We start from the raw sequence: 16,664 nt of genomic DNA on the forward strand, positions 1-16,664 counted from the left end.
ACTTTTTTTCCTGCTCCATCTGGGACTCTCTATTGTGTTCTCTGTCAGGGCAGTCATTGGTGGTAGAGTGGCACCATCTAGTTCTTAGGGTCTCAGGCTGGTGTAGTCTCTGGTTTATGTGGACCTTTAGTCTCTTAAAAAAAATTTTTTTTTTTTTTTAGTCTCTTGAGTTAATATTTTCCTTATGTCTTTGGTTTTCTTCATTCTTCTTTGCTCTAATTGGGATGGGAGCAATTGATGCACCTTAGTTGGCCACTTGCAAACCTTTAAGATCCCAGATGCCACTCACCAAAGTGGGATGCATAACATTTTCTTAATAAATTTTGTTATGCCAATTGACCTAGATCTCCCCCAAAACTATGGTCCCCAGGTCTCAGTCCAGCTACTGTGTCCCTCAAAGTGTTTGAATGTGTCAAGAAAACTTCTTAGCTTTTGCTTTGGTCCAGTTGTTCAGTGTTGTGTGTTGTCCTTTCCTTCACCCAAGTTGATCCTTGTCTACTGTCTAGTTAGTGAGTTCCTCCCCCCCCCACTTTCCACCCTCCTAACCATCAAAGAATGCTTCTTTCTGTGTTTCTAATTTTTCTTGAGATCTTATAATAGTGGTCTCATACAATATTTGTCCTTTTATGACTAATTTCACTCAGAGTAATGCCCTCCACATTCATCTATGTTGTGAAATGTTTCGTGGATTCATCATTGTCGTTTATCACTGCATAGTATTCCGTTGTGTGTATGTACCATAATTTGTTTATCCATTCATCTGTTGATCAGCACCTAAGTTGTTTCCATTTTTTTGCTGTTGTGAACAATGCTGCAATGAACATTAATGTGCATATGTCTATTCGTGTGATGGCTCTTGTTTCTCTAGGACATATTCCTAGGAGCGGGTTTGCCAGATGATATGGCACTTCTATTTCTAGCTTTTTTAGAAAGCACCAAATCATTTTTCAGAGTGGTTGTACTATTCTACATTCCTACCAGCAGTGCATAAGTGTTCCACTCTCTCCAAAACCTCTCCGATATTTATTAGTTCATGTTTTTTGGATTAGTGCCAGCCTTGCTGGGGTGAGATGGTATCTCATTGTAGTTTTGATTTGCATTTTTCTAATGTCTGATGATCGTGAGCATTTTAAATTGGCCTGAATGTTTTCTTTGGTGATGTGTCTGTTCATATCCTTTGCCCATTTTTTAATTGGATTATTTGTCTTTTTGTAGTTGAGTTTTTGCAGTATCATGTAGATTTTAGAGATAAGATGCTGATCAGAAATGTCATAGCTAAAAACTTTTTCCCAGTCTGGAGGTAATTTTTTTACTCTTTTGGTGAAGTCTTTGGCTGAGCATAGGTGTTTGATTTTTCATAGCTCCCAGTTATCTAGTTTCTCTTCTGGTGTTTGTGCATTGTTAGTAATGTTTTGTATACTGTTTATGCCATGTATCAGGGCTGCTAGTGTTGTCCCTATTTTTTCTTCCATGATCTTTATCGTTTTAGATTTTATATTTAGGTCTTCAATCCATCTTGAATTAGTTTATGTGCATGGTGTCAGCTATGGTCCTGTTTCATTTTTTTGCAAATCGATATCCAGTTATGCCAGCACCCTTTGTTAAAGAGATGGTCTTTTTCCCATTTAACTGACTTTGGGCCTTTGTCAAATATCAGTTGCTCATAGGTGGAAGGATTTACATCTGGGTTATCAATTCTATTCCATTGGTCTATGTGTCTGTTGAGCCAGTACCAGGCTGTTTTGACTACTGTGGTGGTATAATAGGTTCTAAAATCAGGTAGTATGAGGCCTCCCACTTCGTTCTTCTTAAGTAATGCTTTACTTATCCAGGGCCTCATCTCTTTCCATATTAAGTTGGTGATTTGTTTCTCCATCTCATTAAAAAATGTCTTTGGAATTTGGATTGGGATTGCATTGTATTTGTAGATTGCTTTGGGTAGAATTGACATTTTCACAGTGTTGAGTCTTCATATCTATGAGCATGGTAGGTTTTTCCACTTATGTAGGTCTCTAATGTTGCTCTTCTAACTGATTTATTTTGCTTTGGACAATGTAATTATTTTTCATAAAAATATGTTATTCAGAGGCAGAGCCAAGGTGATGGAATAGACAGATGCTTCTGGCGAGCCCTCTTTAAAACAAAGACCAAAAAAAGAAACAAGTGAAACGAGTATATTTGGGACAAGCTGGGAGCCCTGAGCATCAAAGGCAAGCTTAGACAATGAACTGAGGGGCAGGGGAGGAAGAGACTGTTCAGAAGTGGAGAGGAGTTACCAGACCTTCTTTTTCAGTAATGCTTTACCTATCTGGGGCCTTTTTCCTTTCCATATGAAGTTGGTGATTGTTTCTCCATCTCATTAAAGAATGTCGTTGGGATTTGGATCGGAATTGCATTTAATATATAGATCACTTTTGGTAGAATAGACATTTTTATAATGTTAAGTCTTCCTATCCACGAGCAAGGTATGTTCTTCCACTTATATAAGTCTCTTTTGGTTTCACTGCAGAAATGTACCGTAGTTTTCTTTGTATAAGTCTTTTACATCTCTGGTAAGATTTGGAAACCCTGGTGGCATAGTAGTTAAGTGCTATGGCTGCTAACCAATGGGTTGGCAGTTCAAATCTGCCAGGTGCTCCTTGAAAACTCTATGGGGCAGTTCTACTCTGTCCTATAGTGTCGCTATGAGTTGGAATCGACTCGACGGCACTGGGTTTGGGTTTTTTTTTTTTTGGTAAGATTTATAACTAAGTGTTTTATCTTCTTGGGGGCTACTGTAAATGGTACTGACTTGGTGATTTCCTCTTCAACATTCCTTTTCTTGGTATAGAGGAATCCAACTGATTTTTGTATGTTTATCTTGTATCCTATACTCTGCTAAGCTCTTCTATTAGTTTCAGTAGTTTTCTTGAGGATTCCTTAGGGTTTTATGTGTATAAGATCATGTCATCTGCAAATAGAGATACTTTTACTTCTTCCATGCCAATCTGGATGCCCTTTATTTCTTTATCTAGCCTAATTGCTCTGGCTAGGACCTCCAGCACAATGTTGAATAAGAGTAGTGATACAAGGCATCCTTTTGTGGTTCCTGTTCTCAAGTGGAATGCTTTCAGACTCTCTCCATTTAAGATGGTATTGGCTGTTGGCTTTGTATAAATGCCCGTTATTATGTGGAGGAATTTTCCTTCTATTCCTATTTTGCTGAGAGTTTTTATCATGAATAGGTGTTGAACTTTGTCAAATGCCTTTTTTGCATTAATCGATGAGATCATGTGGTTCTTGTCTTTTGTTTTATTTATGTGATGGATTACATTGATTGTTTTTCTAGTGTTAAACCATCCCTGCATACCTGGTATGAATCACACTTGGTCATGGTGAATTATTTTTTTGATAAGTTGTTGAATTCTATTGGCTAGAATTTTGTTGAGGATTTTTGCATCCAAGTTCATGAGGGCTATAGGTCTATAATTTTCTTTTTTGTGGTGTTTTTCTTGTTTTTGTTATCAGGGATATGCTGGCTTCATAGAACTAGTTTGGGAGTATTCCATGCACTTTGTATTATTTCAGTGTTTTGGGTTTTGTTGAGGGTCTATTCTGGAGAACATTCCATCTGTTTTGGAAAAGAATGTGTACTTTGCTGCTGTTGGTTGGAGTGGTCTATATATGTGTATGAGGTCAAGTTGACTGATTTTGCCCTTCAGCTCTTATGTATCTTTGTTGAGTTTCTTTCTAGATGTTCTGTCCTTTACCGAGAATGGTGTATTGAGGTCTCCTAATATCATCGTGGAACTGTCAATTTCTGTTTTCAGGGCATTAAAGTTTGCTTTATGTATTTTGGATCCCTCTCATTGGGTGCATAGATATTTATTATTGTTAAGTCTTCATGATGGATAATCCATTTAATCATTATATGGTGCTCTTGTCTTTTATGGTGGATTTTGTTTTAATGTCTGTTTATCTGAAATTAGTATTGCCACTCCTGCTCTTTTTTGGTAGTTATTTTCTTGATATATTTTTTTCCATCCTTTGATTTTTAATAAGTTCGTGTCTCTGTTTCTAAGGTGTGTCTCTTGTTGGCACCATATTGATGTATCCTGATTTTTTACCCATTCAGTCACGCTATGTCTCTTCATGAGTGCATTTAGACTATTTTCATTCAGTGTAATTATTGATAGGTGTGAGTTTATTGCTGTCATTTTATAGTGCTTTTTTTTGCGGTGTAGACGTTTTCTTCATTCCTCTTACTCTCCTGAGCTGAATTCCTTTTTTTTTTTTTTTTTTGGAGATTTTGTTTTTATTGAGACTTTGTGTTTTTCTCCTTTATTTTGAAGAGTAGGCTTGGTAACTTTCTTTGTGGTTATCTTGAAATTATTCCTGTATCTTCCTTGTTTTGAACCAGTCTATTATTACTTGATATCGCCTTGCCTTCCTCTGCATTAGAAAGTTCTATACCTACACCATTTATTCCCACTTTTATTATTCTGACGTTGTTTTCATTTACAGATTAACCTGTCTGGTTCCCTGGTGTGAATCTTTTGGTTTTGAATAGTCCTCGAGGGGTCATTTCCTAGGTTGTATCTGGCTGGTGCGATGGTGCAACCTAGATTAAGGCTGTGGTCCAATGTTGTTTGTTCTCAAACCAAAGGACTTCCTTTAATAATTCTTGTAAGTTTGGTTTGATTTTTACATATTCCCTGAATTTCTGTTTATCTGAAAATATCCTAATTTCACCACCATGTTTGAATGAGAGTTTTGCAGGATATATTATTCTCGGTTGGCATTTTTTTTTTCTTTTAAGGTTTTATATATGTCTTCCCATTGCCTTGTTGTCTGCATGGTTTCTGCCAAATAATCAGAGCTTAATCTTATTGGTTCTCCTCTGTAGGTGACTTTTTGTTTTTCTCTAGCTGCTCTCAAGATTTTTTTTTTGTCTTTGGTTTTGGTGAGCGTGATTATGATATGTTTTGATGATTTTTCTTTTGGAGTCTATCGTATATGGGGTTTGTTGCACTTCTTGGATGGTTACCTTTTCATCTTTCATGATATCAGGGAAGTTTTCTGTTAGCAATTCTTCAATGATCCTCTCTGTGTTTTCTGTTTTCTCTCCCTGTTCTGGAACTGCAATCACTCCCAAATTTTTGGTTTTGATTGTATCCTACATAATTCTCAGGGTTTCTTCACTTCTCTTTGTTCTTTTTTCTGAATTTTCCTGAGAGTTGTATCCAAGTGTTTGTCTTCAGTTTCACAGATCCTGTCTTTCGTTGTCTCAGACCTGCTCCTCAGCTCTTTTAAGACAGTGTCCATTTCTGAAATCTTGTTGTTTATCTTTTGGATTTCTAATTTTTGTGTGTGTGTATGTGATTTCTAGTTGTAAGCTCATTTTGGCATTTTATTCCTTTATTATTTTCCTGAATTCTTCCATTTCTTGTCTGTATTTTCCATGAATTTGTCTGCCTTTTTCATAAATTTGTCTATTTTTTTCCTTATTTTTGTCTGCTTTTTGCTACAACTCTTGGATAGCTTCAAATATTAGCAGCTTGAATTCCTTGGCAGGTAGTTCTTGTGCCTTTTCTTCTACTGGAAAGTCATCTGGTGTTTTATTTTGGACACTTACTGGTACCATCCTGTCATTTTTTTTTTTTATGTTTTGATATTGTCTGCTGTCTTCAGGGCATTCAGTAATTATTTTCTTCATTTATTTTTTATAGATGTGTTTGTTTCATCCTACTTTTTTGTTTTATTTGTTTATGCCTGAGCAGGTGGGCTGTGCATTCTTTGTTGTTTGCTTGTCTGTGGACACAGTACTTTTCACCTTCTTGTCCAATGTGCAGGGCCAGTGGCTCAGCTGTGGTGCAGCAGGGTAGGTCCAGCTGAACAGGAGGGGCTGGGCTGGGTTGTTTGTGGTACACACTAGGGCTTACAGGGTGGGTCAGAAATTAGTGCTGGGCAGGTTCCGGTAGATCGTGCCTGTGCTGCTTGGGGGTGTGATGTTCAGTGCACAGTGCAGGTAGGCAGGAAGTAGGGGGGAGGTTGTGATGTGTGGAGCTACTATGGGTATGGGAAAGGAGAGAGAAGAGAAACAGGAGCCAAGAACAAAGAAAAAAAGAGTGCAAAGGGAGCTTGCCGTTAAAGTGGAGAGATGAGAAATCAAGAAAAACAGAAGGGATAAAACAAAAAAGGAAAATAAAAAAGTAACTACATAAAAATTTTGAAAAAGAAAGAAGGAAAAGCCATCAGGGGTCTCACCAGTGTGGCTGCAGAGACCCGGGACATTGCTCCCAGGCTGTGCAGTATAGTCTGGCTAGAGTGGGCATTACTGTCACACAGTGCCAGGTATTCAGGAGACTGCAAAAGAAAGTAAGTATAGAAAGATGAGAACTGAGAAATGTAGAAAGGAAAAATGAGAGGAAAAAAGGAAGAAAGAAAAAAAAAAGAAATGCCCCCAAGGGCTGTGCGGACTGGGGAAGTGGTTCCTAACCCCTGTAGTGCAGCCTGGCTAGAAGTGGCTCCCAAGCCTCAAAAGGAAAAAGAAAACGAACAAAACAAAATGAAGCAAAAAAATAATAAGAAAAGAAAAAGCCCTGGGAATCCCACCAGCATGGTGTCACAGGCCAGGGGACTGGTTCTGCAGTCAAGTGGCGCCTCACAGACTTTCAAGAAGAAGCAAAGATGGCACTCAGAGCCAGGTGTTTGAGAGAAAAGAAGGGGAGATGGTGGGAGGCACGGAAGAAACAAAAAGAAACAGAAAAATGGAAAAAAGCAATATTAGTAACAGACTAATGGCACTCAGGGAGCCAGCTAGTATGGGTGGGGTGAATCCAAGTGGCCCAGAGCTGAAGCAGTTGTCTCTGGGCCAAGAAACTTCAGCCAGTGGGAAGGTGAGGAGGCCAAATTGGGGGGGGAGGATGGAGGGTGGGAAAGCATGGTTAGTGAGTCCTCTGTCTACGGCTGTGAGCTTCTTGAAGCTACTTTCCAGTACTCCCTGTCTGCTGATCTCAGATGTGGGTGGGCTGAATCCAAGCAGCATGGATGCTGCAGCCAAGCCACCACTGCCAGCCAGGATGTGTGGAGGTACAGCAGCGGAGAGAGGATGGGTTGCAGGAAAGCGTGTATCGCTGGTTACTGGGTACCCTGTCTTCTGCTGGGAGCTCCATGAAGCCACTTTCTCATGTTCCCTGTATGCTGATCGCTGACAGCAGTCCAAGAAGGCAAATCCGTGATGCGTTAGGTGAAAGGGGATCTCTGCAGGTATCTCTCCTTGCTCTCTATTCTTTGTCAGTTTCTTATTCCATTCAGTGTTTGGCTGAGTCTTTTATCTCTTCATTTGACAGTTTGGGTCCCAGGAATAGCATTTGTCTCTGTTTTACTTAGTTTTTTGGTTCTTTGCTGTAGAGGGATGGTGTGCTGCTTCTGTCTATGGTGCCATGTTTCCTGGAAGTCCCTTTTATTGTACTTTAGATGACAGTTTACAGAACAAGCTAGTTTCTCATTAAACAATACACAAATTGTTTTTGTGACATCAGTTGCCAACCCCATGACATGTCAACACTCTCCCCTTTTTGTCCTTGGATTTCCCATTACCAGCTTTCCTGTCCCCTCCTGCCTTCTTGTCCTTGCCCCTGTGCTGGTGTGCCCATCTAGCCTCATTTTGTTTTATGGGCCTGTCTAATCTTTGGCTGAAGGGTGAACTTCAGGAATGAGTTCATTACTGAACTATGAGGGTGTCTGGGGGCCATAAACTTGGGGTTTCTCTGGTCTTTTTTTTTTTAAGTTAGAATTTTGTTTCACATTTTTCTCCAGCTCTGTCCAGGGCCTTCTACTGTGATCCCCATAAAGACAAATTTCTTATATTCGCTTGCCCCAAATTGGCAAACAGTTTGACGTAAATTTCCACCATCTTAAGTATAACTTAAATTATTTTAGAAATCTTGTTTTAAATCCCGTTTGTATATGGAATATATGTATCACTGTCAAGCCAATCAGCATTTCTTTTTATTTCTATTTAACTGAAAAAGAGTCTCCTAATCTGGCTCAATTTACTATATTCCATATTTTAGGAATCGAAATAAATCTTGATATTAACATTATTTACAGCATATGTAGACTGATCTGCAGACATGAAAGATCTCCCCTCCTGTTACCATTCTATCGGTTCTACACAATTCAGCTCCTATCCTCATCAATGCTTTCTATATTTTATTCATTCTGTTAATGGAAAAGATCTCTGTTAGACCAAATTAAAGTCAGAGAATTGGAATGATGTTGGTGGTGAAGATATGCAATAGAGCTTGAGGTGTTAGTATTTGTAATTATTTGGATTTGTTGTTGTTTTTAGGTGCTGTTGAGTCAGTTCTGACTCCTAGCGACATCATGTACAACAGAACAAAACACTGCCCAGTCCTGCACCATCCTCACAATCTTTGTTATGATCGAGCCCATTGTTGCAGCCACTGTGTCAATCTATCTTGTTGAGGGTCTTCCTCTTTTTCGCTGACCTTCTACTATACCAAGCATAATGTCCTTCTCCAGGGACTGGTCCCTCCTGATAACATGTCCAAAGTATGTGAGATGTAGTCTTGCCATCCTTTATTCTGAGGAGCATTCTGGTTTTACTTCTTCCAAGACAGATTTATTCATTCTTTCTGCAGTCCATGGTATATTCAATATTCTTCACTAACACCACAATTCAAAGGCAACAATTCTTCGGTCTTCCTTGTTCATCATCCAGGTTTCTCATGCATGTGAGGCAATTGAAAACACCACAGCTTGGGTCAGGCCCATCTTAGTCTTCAAGGTGACATCTTTGCTTTTCCACACTTGAAAGAGGGCTTTTGCAGCATATTTGCCCAATGCAAGGCATCTTTTGATTTCTTGACTATTGTCTCCATGGGTGTTGATTGTGGATCCAAGTAAAATGAAATCCTTGACAACTTCAGCCTTTTCTCCATTTATCATGATGTTGCTTGTTGGCCCCGTTTTGAGGATTTTTGTTTCCTTTTATGTTGAGGTGTAACCCATACTGAAGGCTGTGGACATCAGTAAGTGCTTCAAGTCCTCTTCACTTTCAGCAAGCAAGGTTGTATCATCTGCCTATCAGAGGTTGTTAATAAGTCTTCCTCCAATACTGACATCTCGTTTTTCTTCATGTAGTCCAGTTTCTCGGACTCAGCATACAGATTGAATTGGTATGGTTGAAGGATACAACCCTGATGCACACCTTTCCTGACTTTAAACCATGTAGTATCCCCTTGTTTTGTCTGTACAACTGCCTCTTGATCTATGTACAGGTTCTTCATGAGCACAATTAAGGGTTCTGGAATTCCCATTCTTCCAAATGTTATCCATAATTTGTTATGATCCACACAGTCGAATGCCTTTGCATAGTCCATAAAACACAGGTAAACATCTTTCTGGTATTCTCTGCTTTCAGCCAGGATTCATCTGATATCAGCAATGATAACCCTGTTTCCACACCCTCTTCTGAATCCAGCTTGAATTTCTGGCAGTTCTCTGTCAATATAGTGCTGCAGCTGCCTTTTAATGATCTTCAGCAAAATTTTACTTGTGTGGTATTAATGATATTGTTTTATAATTTCCGCATTCAGTTGGACCACATTTCTTGGAAATAGGCATAAATATGGATCTCTTCCAGTTGGTTGGCCAGGTAGTTGTCTTCCAAATATCTTGGCATAGACGAGTGAGCACTTCCAGTACTTCATCCGATTGTTGAAACATCTCAATTTGTATTCCATCAATTCCTGGAGCTTGTTTTTAGCCAATGCTTTCAGTGCAGCTTGGACTTCTTTCAGTACCATCAGTTCCTAATCATATGCTACCTCCTGAATTGGTTGAATGTCGACAAATTCTTTTTGATATGGTGACTCTGTGTATCCCTTCCATCTTCTTTTGATGCTTCCTGCTTTTTTTAATATTTTCCCTGTAGAATCCTTCAGTATTGTGACTAGAGGCTTGAATTTTTTCTTCAGTTCTTTGAGCTTGAGAAATGCTGAGCACGTTCTTCCCTTTTGGTTTGCTATCTCTAGGTCTTTGCACATGTCATTGTAATACTTTACTTTGTCTCTTGTGCCACCCTTTGAAATCTTCTGTTCAACTCTTTTACTTCATCATTTCTTCCTTTCACTTTAGCTACTTGACGTTCAAGAGCAAGTTTCAGAATCTCTTCTGACATCCATTTTGGTCTTTTCTTTCTTTCCTGTCTTTTTAATGACCTCTTGCTTTTTTCATGTATGATGTCCTTGATGTCATTCCATACCTCGTCTGGCCTTCGGTCATAGTGTTCAATACTGCAAATCTATTCTTGAGATGGTCTCTAAATTTATGTGGGATATACTCAAGGTTGTGCTTTGGCTCTCGTGGGCATATTCCAATTTTCTTCAGCTTCAACTTGAACTTGCAAAGGAGAAATTGATGGTTTGTTCCTCAGTCAGATGCTGGCCTTCTTCTGACTGATGATATTGAGCTTTTCCATCATCCCTTTCCACAGATGTAGTCGATTTGATTCCTGTGTATTCCATCTGGTGAGATCCAAAAAAGGTATTTGCAAGGAAGAAGTCATTGGTCTTGCAAAATTCGGTCAGGCAATCTCTGGCATCGTTTTTATCACCAAGGCCATATTTTCCAACTACTGATTCTTCTTTGTTTCCAACTTTCCCATTCCAATCACCAGTAATTATCAATGAATCCTGATTGTATGTTTGATCAATTTCAGACTGCAAAAGTCGGTAAAAACCTTCTATTTCTTCATCTTTTGGATTATGTTGGTGTCTTAGTCATCTAGTACTGCCGTAACAGAAATACCACAAGTGGATGGCTTTAATAAAGAGAAATTTATTTCCTCACAGTCTAGTAGGTTACACGTCCAAATTCAGGGTGTCGGCTCCTCCAGGGGAAGGCTCTCTCTCTCTGTCGGCTCTGGAGGAAGTTCCTTGTCCTCAATCTTCTCCTGGTGGAGGAGCTTCTCAGGCACAGGGACCCTGTGTCCAAAGGACGTGCTCTGCACCTGTTGCTGCTTTCTTGGTGGCATGAAGTCCCCAACTCTGCTTGCTTCCCTTTCATCTCTTGAGAGATAAAAGGTGGTGCAGGCCACATCCCAGGGAAACTCCCTTTACCTTGGATCAGGGAGGTGACTTGAGTAAGGGTGTTGTTACAACCCTACCCTAATCCTCTCAACATAAAATTACAATCACAAAATGGAGGACAACCACATATGGCCTGACCAAGTTGATACCCATATTTTTGGAGGGACATAATTCAATCTTGACAGTTGCTAGGAAAAGGTATTTGCAATGAAGAAGTCATTTGTCTTGCAAAATTCTATCATGCAATCTCCAGCATCATTTCTGTCACCATGGCCATATTTTCCAACTAACCATCCTTCTTCTTTGTTTCCAACATTTGCATTTGAATCACCAGTAAAATTCAATGCATCTTGATTGCATGTTTGATCAATTTTAGACTGCAGAAGTTGGTAAAAATCTTCAGTTTATTCATCTTTGGCCCTATCCAAAAAAAAAAAAAAAAGACGCTGCTGTCAAGTCAATTCCAACTGATAGCGACCCTATAGGACAGAGTAGAACTGCCCCATAGGGTTTCCAGGGAGCACCTGGTGGATACCAACTGCTGACCTTTTGGTGAGCAGCTGTGACTCTTAACCATTTTGCCAACAAGATTTCTTTGGCTTTATGGTTGGTACATAAATTTGAATAATAATCGTATTAGCTCGTCTTCCTTGTAGGGTATGGATTTTATCCTATCACTGACAGCACTGAACTTCAGTATAGATTTTGACATGTTCTTTTTGATGATGAACATGATACCAGTCTTCTATAATTTATCGTTCCCAGCATTGGAGACTATATGATTATTTTAAAATGACCAATACCAATTCACTTCAGCTCACTAATGCCTAGGATATTGATTTTCATGCACTTCCTTTCATTTTTGACAACTTCCAATTTTCCTAGATTCATACTTTGTACATTCCACGTTCTGATTGTTAATGGATGTTTGTAGCTGTTTCTTGTCATTTCGAGTCGTCCCACTTCGGCAAATGAAGGTCCCGAATGCTTGGTTCCATCTGCATCATTAAGGTTGACTCTACGCTAAGGAGGCTGCTCTTCCTCAGTCGTATTTTGAGTGCCTTCCAATCTAAGGGACTCATCTTCCAGCAGTATATCAGACAATGTTTCATGCTATTCATGAGGTTTTCACTGTCCAATTTTTTCAGAAGTAGACTGCCAGGTCTTTCTTTCTAGTCTGTCTTAGTCTGGAATCTCCGCTGAATCCTGTCCATCAGGGGTGACTCTGCTGTCATTTGAAATACCAGTGGCAAAGCTTCCAGTATTACAGCAACATGCAAGCCACCATAGTATGACAAACTGACAGACATGTGGTGGTTCAGGGTGGAGGATGTCTAGTATTTATCAGATTATTATAGGGACTCACATCACAAAAAGGTTAAGACATGAGACAAAACTTTATTCGTTTACATAAAAATAGCTGTTAAATGATAGATCAGTGTAGATACAGAGCAATAGAATGAAAATAAGATAATATTTATTGAGCATTTACTAGGTGCTTAGCATTTTATGTAAATTATCTCATATGATCCACACAACTACCCCCGTGAGGTAAGTGCCATAATGACCATAATTATTTCCATTTTCAGAAAAGAAAACAGAGGATCAAAAAATAAGAGGCCCGAAAGGGCCGCAGAAATCAGAGACTACATCAGCCTGAGAGCAGAACTAGATGGTGCCCGGCTACAACTGATGACTGCCCTGACAGGGAGCAGGAGAGCAGTGGGATGCAGACCTCAAATTCTTGTAAAAAGACCAGACTTAATGGTCTGACTGAGACTAGAAGGACCCTGGAGGTCATGGTCCCTAGACCTTCTGTTAGCCCAAGATAGGAAGCATTCCCAAAGCCAACTCTTCAGACAAGAATTGGACTGGACTATGAGATAGAAAATGATACTGGTGAGGAGTGAGCTTCTTGGCTGTAGTAGACACATGAGACTATGTGTGTAGCTCCTGTCTGGAGGGGAGATGAGAGGGCAGAAGCGGTCAGAAGCTGGCCGAGTGGACATGAACATAGAGATTGTAGAGGAGTGTGCTGTCTCATTAGGGGGAGAGCAACTGGGAGTATATAGCAAGGTATATACAAATTTTCATATGAGAGACTGACTTGATTTGTAAACTTTCACTTAAAGCACGATAAAAAAATTTTTTAAAAAGAGGCCCAAGTCACATAGCTAGTAAGCAATAGAGCTAGAATATAAAACTATCAGGTTTTCTGGCTCCAAGAATGTGACCACTATAGCACTGTTTCTCAAACTGTAGAGTGTGTATACCCTCTGGTGGCCCGTCAAGGTGTTTTCAAAGGTCTAAGAGTCCTCTATGAAAAATTTTTGTGTTTCTATTTGAGTGGTGGAAACCCTAGTGACATAGTGGTTAAGTTCTATGGCTGCTAACCAAAGGGTCGGCAGTTCAAATCCGCCAAGCACTCCTTGAAAACTTTATGGGGCAGTTCTACTCTGTCCTATAGGGTCGCTATGAGTTGGAATCGACTCGATGGCACTGGGTTTGGTTTTTTAGTTTTATTTGAATGGTAATTTAGAACAGGATAAGTGTAAGTATATTTTGGGTCATTCAGATGACCATCTTATAACGGAAACTTTCACATGATTTTGATGACTTTGATATCCATGCTTGTAGTTGTTTACAATCAATAGGTGTTGGTGAGGACGTGGAGAAATTGGAACTGCCATCCATTGCTGGTGGGATTGTAAAATGGTGCAGCAGCTAATGGATCACGTAAAGTGACAATGTTTTTAATGCAGTATTTTTCAAGTTGAGACATCTAAAGAAACACTGCACTATGCTATAATTTTTCCATCATGTATTTATTCATTTGTTAAATGTTAAGGTTTTATTACATCCCAGATGTCTCAGACCATATAAAGAAAATGCTTCAAACAGGAGGGGGTGATCAAATGTATCAAATGCTACTGATGGGTCAAGTTGGATGAGGACTGAGAATTGGACATTAAATTTGGCAACATGGAGGTTATTACGACCTTAATAAGAGGTTTTTCACTGGAATGGTATGGAAAACAATCCTGATTGGAGTGGATTTAGTTAACAATGGTGAGGTGAGAAAATAGAAACAACAACTTTGTTAAAGAGTTTTGTTCTTAAAGAAAACATAGAAGTGGGGGTAGTAGCTGGAGAGGAACATAGGAACTAGAGTGTAGTTATTAAAGATGAGAAATATTACAGCATGTTTGTATAATGGGAATGATCAGTAGAGATGGATAAATTGATGATACAGGAAAGATAGCAGAAAATTGCTGGAGTAAAGTCCTTGAGCAGACATACCAGAAAAAACCAACTGCTATCAAGTTGATTCCTACTCATAGCGACCCCATAGGGTTTCCATGACTGTAAATCTCTACGGAAACAGACCACCACATCCTTCTCCCACAGAGCCACTGGTGGTTTTGAACAGTCAACCTTTCAGTTAGCAGTCTATTGCTTTAACCAATAAGCCACCAGGGCTCAGGCATAGGGATGGAAATTTGGTGCCAAGTAGAGGAACTAGCCTCAGACAGGAGTAGAACTTTTAGTAATAAAAGAGCTAGCCTTTGTTCCAAATTTACAATGTGCCAGAAACTATTCTAAGTGTTTTATGTGCATTAACCTCCTTCATCCTTGTTACAACCCTATGAGGTAAGAGCTTTTGTTATTCCAATTTTTCATATGTAAAAACTGAGAGATGTTAAGTGATTTACCTAAGGTAGCATGACTAGGAAAGAGAGCAATCTGGAAGTCATGTGCAGGTAGCTTGGTAAATTTGATGTTGGGAAAATGACATTGTTCTCCTTTGTTTATTTCTATCTTCTCAGTGAAATAAGAGCTATAGTGATCAGCAAGAGTGAAGATGAGGAAGAGGCTGAAATTTCGAGGATGGGGAAAAGAAAAAATACTTGTCTCAAAGAATGGAGAGTAAGTGAATGAATTGTAACTAATGAAATTAATAAAATTTCTGGTAGGGGTAAGGTCCTAATTTTAAAGTGAGACTTGTCAACATGGTTCTGTTATTTTACAGCAATATTCTGATGATCAGATCAGGTGCAGCATAGGTGGAGAGGTAAGTTTAACTAGATTTGGTGTTTTGCTAAGTGAATATGATAGATAGAAAAATGAAGCTAAGGAATGTATGCAAGGGATTGGTGCTAGTGATGAACCATGGAATCTACCTGTATAAGGAGAAAAATGACATTATAGAGTTCATGAACAGTGAAAAAGTGAAAGAATCAATATATTGGAGGTCCTGATAGATTTGAAAAAAAAACATATGTAGCACTTATACAGTTGTAACAGATTGTTAGAATAAAACTCATCCTATCCCAGTTTCAAATCTGGCCTCAATAAAACAGGTATTGAGTACCAAAGTGAGGGTGAGACAGATTGCCATAAGCAAAATCTTAAAGTCATGGGTTCCTCGACTCTTGACTCTCCTGACTCTTTGGAGAATGTAAAAGGAAAGAGAGGAGAAGGAGGAGGATTAATGAAGAGAGAGCCTTTCCCATACTCTGAGTCCTCACATCACCCTAAATGGAAAGAGATGGAGGACTTTACTTCCTCCCCATAAAGCCTAATTGTGGAGCTTCCATGGGACAACTTGGAGAGCTTGAAATATTTTCCCTATGATTGGAAGAACACAAAATACTGGTGCTTGGCTTAACATGAGGGAGCTAAAGCACGCTGCAGAAGAAGAATAGAGGTAACAGTACTGGAATCAGGGAAAATAATACATAAGTGTTTTCTGTAGATGAGATGTGTGCCACATGGAAACGTCAGCATGAGGTCATCTTGGGTCTCTTCAAAAGGGCTGCCTAGAATGGCAGTGGTGAGGACTTCAGCTGTAAGACTTAGAGGCGAATACTGGTATTTGAAGGAACTGTGGAAGGAGTCACCAGCAAAAAAATTGGAATAGAAATGTCTACCACCTGGTCAAAATATTTGCGGGACACAGGTCTCTGAGAAGGAAATTAAGAAAACAATTCCTTTTACAATAGCATCTAAAAGAGTAAAATACTTAGGAATAAATTTAACCAAGGAAGTAAAAGACTTGTACACTGAAAACTATAGAACAGTAACCAAAACCAAACCCAGTGCCATCGAGCCCATTCCGACTCATAGCGACCCTATAGGACAGAGTAGAACTGCCCCATAGAGTTTCCAAGGAGCACCTGGCAGATTCAAACTGCCGACCCCTTGGTTAGCAGCTGTAGCACTTAATCACTACGCCACCAGGGTTTCCTATAGAACATTACTGAAAGAAATTAAAGAAGACATAAATAAATGGAAATACATTCCATGCTCTTGGATTATAAAGTGATAATATTAAGATGTCAATACTACCTAAAGCAATCTATAGATTCAAAGCAATACCCATCAAAATTCCAACAACTTTCTTTGCAGAAATGGAAAAGTCAATCCTCAAATTTATATGAAACAGCAAGGGGCTCTGGATAGACTAAGCAACCTTGAAAAAGAACAAAGTAGGAGGACTCATACTTCCTGATCTCAAAACATATTATAAAGCTACAGTAATCAAAATAGTGTGGTACTTTTATA

General features: G+C 39.2%; 1 long non-coding RNA gene across 1 annotated transcript in view; it reads left to right on the forward strand.

Moving 5' to 3' along the window:
- The window catches only part of LOC135228965 (uncharacterized), a 124,296-nt gene that overhangs the window by 77,863 nt on the left and 29,769 nt on the right, over nt 1-16,664 (forward strand). Inside the window, exon 2 of the long non-coding RNA XR_010319815.1 lies at nt 14,927-15,026. This is a non-coding gene — a long non-coding RNA (uncharacterized LOC135228965). The remainder of the gene's footprint in view (nt 1-14,926; nt 15,027-16,664) is intronic.

This window comes from Loxodonta africana, chromosome X (genome assembly GCF_030014295.1).
Source record: "Loxodonta africana isolate mLoxAfr1 chromosome X, mLoxAfr1.hap2, whole genome shotgun sequence".
Taxonomy (NCBI): domain Eukaryota; kingdom Metazoa; phylum Chordata; class Mammalia; order Proboscidea; family Elephantidae; genus Loxodonta; species Loxodonta africana.